We start from the raw sequence: 7559 nt of genomic DNA, 5'->3' as shown, positions 1-7559 counted from the left end.
TACTAGAAAACTTCTATATATCTAGATTATTTAATGTTGTTCGGAAATATATTTATTTGGTGGATCTGATTTGATTGTTAAGGGTGGTGTTTCAATTTTTCGGTGGTGGTGAAGATCTAACGAATTAACAGTGGTTTAAGGTTTTTTTTTTGGGATGATCGGACCTATTTGGTGGTGGAGAGTCGAAAACAGATTGCCATCTCTAAACTTCTGTGTTCTCTAGTATTCCTCTCCAAACTTCCAAATTAATCAATGGAAGTTTAACAAAATTGTGGGCAGTTAAAATTTAAATAATGTTTTAGATTTATTTAGGAGGAAATAAAATCCACGTAGACATAGGTAATTTATGTGGAAATATGGAGATTTAACGGATGAAGGGTAAATATGGCCTCAGAGTTGGATGTCAAGGGCAAATATATCAAAAAAGTATAACGAAGGGTAAATATGACCCTTTTCTAAGAGTACAGGGGCAAATATGACCCTTTTCCGTTCCATTAATAATAGTTTATATAAATGTTCATATGATTTAGTTAAATGATATGTAATTTAATTTCAAATCTAGGTGCACCTACTTATTAGTAATACAATATATATATATATATATATATATTGTACACCCATTAGCTAAAAAAAAAAAAAAATCTTTAAATTTTGAACATCCTTCACAAATTTTTTTGCTCCACCACTATGTTGCGGTTAAGTGTAGTCAACCAAGTTGCAGGAGCTGATAAAATATAGGAAACTTCTGCAAAGAGACATATACGTCATTTTCATACTTTTCATTATTGTAGTAGGAGTATCAATTTTATGAACTTTGATAAAAATAATAATAATAAATTCAAGAATCTTTACAAATAGTATAAATTTGTCTTTTGTGCAATCCTCATCCAATCTTACCTCCTTCCTCGAGAAAAAAAAAAGAAAGAAATGGAATTAATATTTAATATAGCATTGGTTTCCAATATGAAATTGTTCATTAAAAAATAGGAAATTTTGAAAAAATATTTGTGTTATTTTAGTTATCTTTTCGCTTTTGTATGAAAAGGGGAAAATTGGCTAGTCGCACTTTTATTTAAATCTTATATATTCTGATACCTTTCGTCACAGAAATTGAACTATAAAATTACTTCACAGGCTAATAATAGATGTGAGCTAAAATTGCATAATAATTTGGAAAAGAAGCTAAAACAGAAAAAAAAAATCCATTTTTATGTATTGTTAAAACTCATTTGTCATAAAAACAGACTATAAAAAAATAGAAAGAATCTTAGTAACTTAATTAATTGATTGTCTGATCTATCATTTTTATTTTGTTCCTAAGGTTCGGTTCATTTTTTTTTAATTCTCTCAAACATTTTTCCTTTTTCTATTCTAATAACTTACGTAATTTTTAAAAAAATAATAATTAAAGACAATAAAGAAAGTGACGTGTACAATCTACAATAGTATAAAGCAATTAATAAAGTAATAAATGCTTATAGAATTAACCTATTCTTGTTTTTACATTTTTATAATATTTAGCGGCCAGTGGTACTCTTGGGCCAGATGCCTAGATTTAACCTTTTATTTAAGTATCTTCTTTATTCCAGTGAAAAACAAGTCATCAAGGATTAAGCAACAATAATTAATATAATTATGTTTTATATTATATTTATTATATATGCGTCATTTCTGTTGATATCATAAATTTTTAAGTTATGTAATTTAATTGTAAAAGGTCAAAAAGAGGAAATAAAGAAGAAATGATATTATACTGTACCTGAATAAATATTCATTTTTTCCTTTTTACCTCTTTCATACCTTCCTTCCAAACCAAGTTTTTATTCTTTCCCTTTTTCTACCCCAAAGAAAAAGATACCTAGGATGATTATAAATTCAAAATAAATATAATAAGTAGGTATAGTAGTATAAAGATAAAAACAATTAAAGTGAAGGATCAAAGCAATGACAAGCCAATATATTTTCTTTGTCATGAATCAGAGCGAAGCTATAAGTTCAGATATGAATTTAGTCAAATCAAACAATGTATTTATATTAAAAAATTCATTAAATATATATCGATATTAAGTTTAAAACCTAGTTAATTGACACTTGAATTGACCTTTTTGAATTCGAAATTCATAAAATATAAATTCCGACTCTGCCTTTATTATGAAGTATATATCATAAATTTATGTCATTTTCTTCATTTCTTTTACTTTATTCACATGAATTCACATAGCGTAATATGTTGAGGGTAAAGATACCATTCCACGGCGTAAATAGCGTTTCAAAGCAAACACGAGTTTTAAAAATGGCATGTTTTGAGTTACTTATTAAAAGCACCTGATAATCATTAAATGTATATTTGGTGTAAAAAAAAAAAATCATAGAAAATGATTAGTTTTTATTTTTTAGTGTTTAATAATTAAGCAAAGCAAAAAAAAATAATCTAAAGTGTTTATTTATAATCTAGCAAAATATTATGGATTGGGGTTGGAGTGTTGGGCGGAGGGGAGGGGGGCTAGTAAACTTTGAATGTCATTTATGTAAGAAAATTTATCAATATCAGCCATTATTTAAATCAATTCACCAAAGTTTTTTATTTAATTTTTTTTTTATAAAACTAGAGTAAACGTATTTTGACAGTAATGTTTTATCTATTGTTTTTATTCCAAGAAAATCTATGGCAAGAAAAATATATCTGACGGAGTACACATACTTAAAATGCTACTATTATGTACGTGTTATTAATTCAATACTCAGAAACACGTTTTAAGCTAAAACGTTGCTGACAATAACAATACTAAGTAGTAAGTAATAAAAAAAATTAACCGATTTTTCTTGTTTTTCGTTTTTTGATTTCAAAATAGATTTGAAATATTGGATTTGTATAAAAATAATATTTCATTTGCGCTTTTTATATGACTTTGTTATATAAAACTCACCTAATGGTTAATGTTGTAGCAAGATTAACTAATTCAGAGTAAATGTCATTGGTTTAAGGTCAACACTTTTAATTCGAAAGAATAATCGTAAAGCGTATCTAATTTGATTGAGAAACATCAAAATGTATTATGAGTTTGATAAACTAGTTAGTATACTAGCACTACGAGGTTGAATTCCGTATTGACCCGAAATAAGTTATATAATCTTGGTGAACACAATTTTGATTTCTCTCCTTATAAATTTTCCATTTCAAATCATTATTGTTGAGGTCACAAGTTACTAGATGATACTAAGAATCATTCAAATTCCTCCAAATTTTCCTTTCTTTGAAAATAAGTAATTAATAATAAATAATTACATACAACTTAGTTTTCACTTTATCCCCTGTGATGTTTGATTCAGATCCAATCTTGTTTGATTCTATATTTATTTGACAACAATTACATTATACTTCTTTATTAAAGATGTAATTTATGTATATATATATATGTTTGTTAATCTACATCCATTCTTGTATGAAAGGGCATTGTATTGGCTTAGTCCTTAATGATGACTTAATATATAAAAAATAATTAAATTCATGTAATGGTTGATGGTTGCTTAGCTTGTTTTTTGAGAAAAAGACTAGTCTTGTAACATACTTACAAAGTCAATAAATATTCTAGTAGGGATAAGATTGTCAAAATTAAGTGGCAGATTGCAACAAGAAATTAAAGATAATATTGTTGTACTTGTCATATATTTGAAGAAGGCAATTGGGTTGCAACTTGATTTTCCTTTGGTAAGATAATGACTGAAAACTGTTCCTTAGATACCAAATTAAAAGAATCTAAAATTGTCATGTCTACATTTAATTTATATGTGCTTTCGTGTTAGAATCAACTTTGTGGGTATTATTATATATATATGTCCATTGGAATCTTCAGGTGACTAGTACCATCTTGATTAGCTCGATTAATTAGAAACAAGTTATTTTGCAATAAATTATTTTATTATGTATATAAAATAATTTATTCCCATCAAACAGAAGATAAAATAATCTTACATTTTATCTTTTAAATTTTTATATCTTATACCTTACCTCAAACCACTCACTAATTTTCATTTGGTAAGATAATGACTGAAAACTGTTCCACAGATACCAAATTAAAAGAATCATGTCTACATTTAATTTATATGTGCTTTCGTGTTAGAATCAACTTTGTGGGTATTATTATATATATATGTCCATTGGAATCTTCAAGTGACTAGTACCATCTTGATTAGCTCGGTTAATTAGGAACAAGTTATTTCGCGATAAATTATTTTATTATGTATATTAGATAACTTATTCCAATCAAACAGAAGATAAAATAATCTTACATTTTATCTTTTAAATTTTTATATCTTATACCTTACCTCAAACCACTCACTAATTTTCATTTGGTAAGATAATGACTGAAAACTGTTCCACAGATACCAAATTAAAAGAATCATGTCTACATTTAATTTATATGTGCTTTCGTGTTAGAATCAACTTTGTGGGTATTATTATTATTATTATATATATGTCCATTGGAATCTTCAAGTGACTAGTACCATCTTGATTAGCTCGGTTAATTAGGAACAAGTTATTTCGCGATAAATTATTTTATTATGTATATTAGATAACTTATTCCAATCAAACAGAAGATAAAATAATCTTACACTTTATCTTTTAAATTATTATATCTTATACCTTACCCCAAACCACTCACTAATTTAATTTATGTGAAGGAATTATTGCTTAGATGGCCTTCAGTAGTTCAGTTTTGTTGCTAAATTAAAATAATTAATTAATGATCCTAAGGGATAAGGCTACACAGAGAGTATGTGGCTCTCTCTGTATGTATTTATATTCAATTATTCATCATAAAAACACCTCTCATATACGTATGGTGTTTTGCAAAAGCTATTTTCAATTTATGCAAATTAAATTTTGTAATTCTCCACTTTTATTTTATTTTTAGAGATAGAGAAAAGGATTGGTGTAAAAATTAAAAATATCGTGGGGCTTAAGCTGAAGTAATATTGAGGGATAACCTATTTACAAGTGTTATTCAAAGTAAAATCGCTTTATAAGTTTATTTTATTTTTATCTTTCTTTTTTAGCTTTCTCTTAATATTGATATCCTATTAAGGCTTTGATTAAATTTAAATTTGCATCGAAAAGTTTTAGTCTCTTCATTTCATATTTCTTGGGTCGATCCATACTAAAATTAGTTACTTCAATTTACTTGTTCAACTTATGAAATTAAGAGAATTTTATAATATTTTTCTCTTTCTATCATTAGTATTATATATATTTTTTTATTTTTTTTTTTTATTTTTTTTTTTTTAAATCATAAAAGTTTAGTTCTTCAATATACCGATGTTTCGAGACACCGAATTGAAGAACCAAACTTTTGAAAAGAAAACACCTAACATCCAACTGAAAAATCAAAATCGAAAAATTGAATTAGTTCAATTCAATTAGATTTTCCAATATTTATGCCCACCTTTAATTACGTCTTTCCTAATTTCAATAGAATAAATCAATGTACCAAAAAGAAAACATAAATTTCATTAATTTTAAATAACTAAACTGACAAAAATTTATAGAATGTGACTAAAGAGAGCATGACATGTAATTACAAAGTAAAACCCCATACGTTTAGCCAATCTCAGCCTATCCTTTTCAGAAGTTACGTAATACATGCAAAATTCAACTCAAACACAAGAAATCAAGTGTGGTTGCTTTACTAATCAAGCAAAAGAGCTACTCCCTCCATTTTAATTTAAGTGATATAATTTAATCAGATAAAAATATTTAAAAGAACTATAAAATTATAAAATTTATATTTATAAACATATTATAATATATGTGTAACTATAAATATTAGGGTTTATTTTACAATAATAGATTGTATATATGCATACATAATTTAACATGAAATTTTATCAATCAATTACTTTGATATGTGTGAGGGGAAAAGTTACATGAGGATCAGAAGATTCACCTAAATCCTCTTCGTTGAAAATATATATTTTATATATAAAGTTAAATTCTGATTTTATTCGAAGCATAGCTTTATGACTTAGGGGTTCAAAGGAACTTGTTTTAGTACTTTAGTTTATTTATTTATTAAACCACATTATTTGTGGCCAAACGTGGGTCGTAACTTGATTAAGAGTAAAAATTACTTCTTTTTTTAATTGTCACTCTTGAGTACATGTTATCGGGTGATGGGAGGGTTGAGGGTGTTTTTGAGTAAACTTATAAACTAATCAAACTGTATTATAAGCAAATTTAAACTTATTTACGACATTTGGTAAACTTTATAGTATTTATAAGTCATTATCAATTAAAAGTCATAAGTTGATCACCTCTAAGGCTCTAACGTTTGATATCATTTGATGCAAGCTTGTAACTAAAATTAGTTGATCATATTCTTGGATCTTATCCTAATTAATCTACGGGAAAGGGTCAAAATTGCCCCTGAACTATGCGAAATAGACCACTTATACCCTTCGTTACATTTTGGGATAAAAAATGCCCCAGCCGTTATCCCAAGAGACCACAAATACCCTCAGGAGTTAACACCTCAAATTTTTAGTGACATGGCAAACCACGTGGGACTAATCCTTCCACCTAAGCGTTGCCAACTAGGATTCACTACAAAAGAACTAGACCTTTAGCAGCGACAACAGTCGCCACAAAATCCCAGAAAGTCGTCACTAAAGGTTTTTAAACAATAAATTCTGATTTGTGTGTTTTTTCTTCATTGTTTTTAAAAAACCAAAAATGATATCGATTAAGGAGGAGTTTGAAGACACTATATGTTTTATTTTTATATCATATGTAAATGTATAAAATGTACAATGATGCATTATTTAGTAGGAGATTTGAATCGAGAAGTAATTTTGACGATTTTCGTAATAATATTGGATGTTTTTAATGTTAATAGTCCAAATTATTTATTTTAGAATATTAGGTTGCAACCGAAAATTAATTATCATATTATTTTATTGAAAAAATAGGTTTTACTAGCGAATGGTTGTTGCAACCTTAGTCGCCACTAAAAATCACTCATAAATATTTCAGGATTTTGTGGCTAAAGGTCTAGTTCTTTTGTAGTGAATCCTAGTTGGCAACGCTTAGGTGGAAGGATTAGTCCCACGTGGCTTGCCATGTCACTAAAAATTTGAGGTGTTAACTCCTGAGGGTATTTGTGGTCTCTTGGGATAACGGCTGGGGCATTTTTTATCCCAAAATGTAACGAAGGGTATAAGTGGTTCATTTCGCATAGTTCAGGGGCAATTTTGACCCTTTTCTGTTTAATCTATCATATATATCATATATATCATATATATATATAAAAGAGAACCTTAGACCCGCCTCCGTGGCACCACCACAAATCATAATTCACTTTTAATTTATTTATTTCCAAAATTAGCTAGCCTTCCCTTTAATGAAGAGTTGCGACTTTAATGAAGAGTTGCGACTTTAATGAAGAGTTGTGACTTTTATGAAAAGTTGCGACTCTAATGAAGAGTTGCGACTTTTATGAAAAGTTGTGACCTTTTCGAAGGGTTGCAAACTTTTTCCAAATAGTTGTAACCTTTCCGATAAG

This window comes from Solanum tuberosum, unplaced genomic scaffold (genome assembly GCF_000226075.1).
Source record: "Solanum tuberosum cultivar DM 1-3 516 R44 unplaced genomic scaffold, SolTub_3.0 scf00198, whole genome shotgun sequence".
Classification (NCBI taxonomy): Eukaryota; Viridiplantae; Streptophyta; class Magnoliopsida; order Solanales; family Solanaceae; genus Solanum; species Solanum tuberosum.
The sequence above is the reverse complement of the archived record's forward strand: the minus strand, read 5'-3'. Positions refer to the sequence as shown.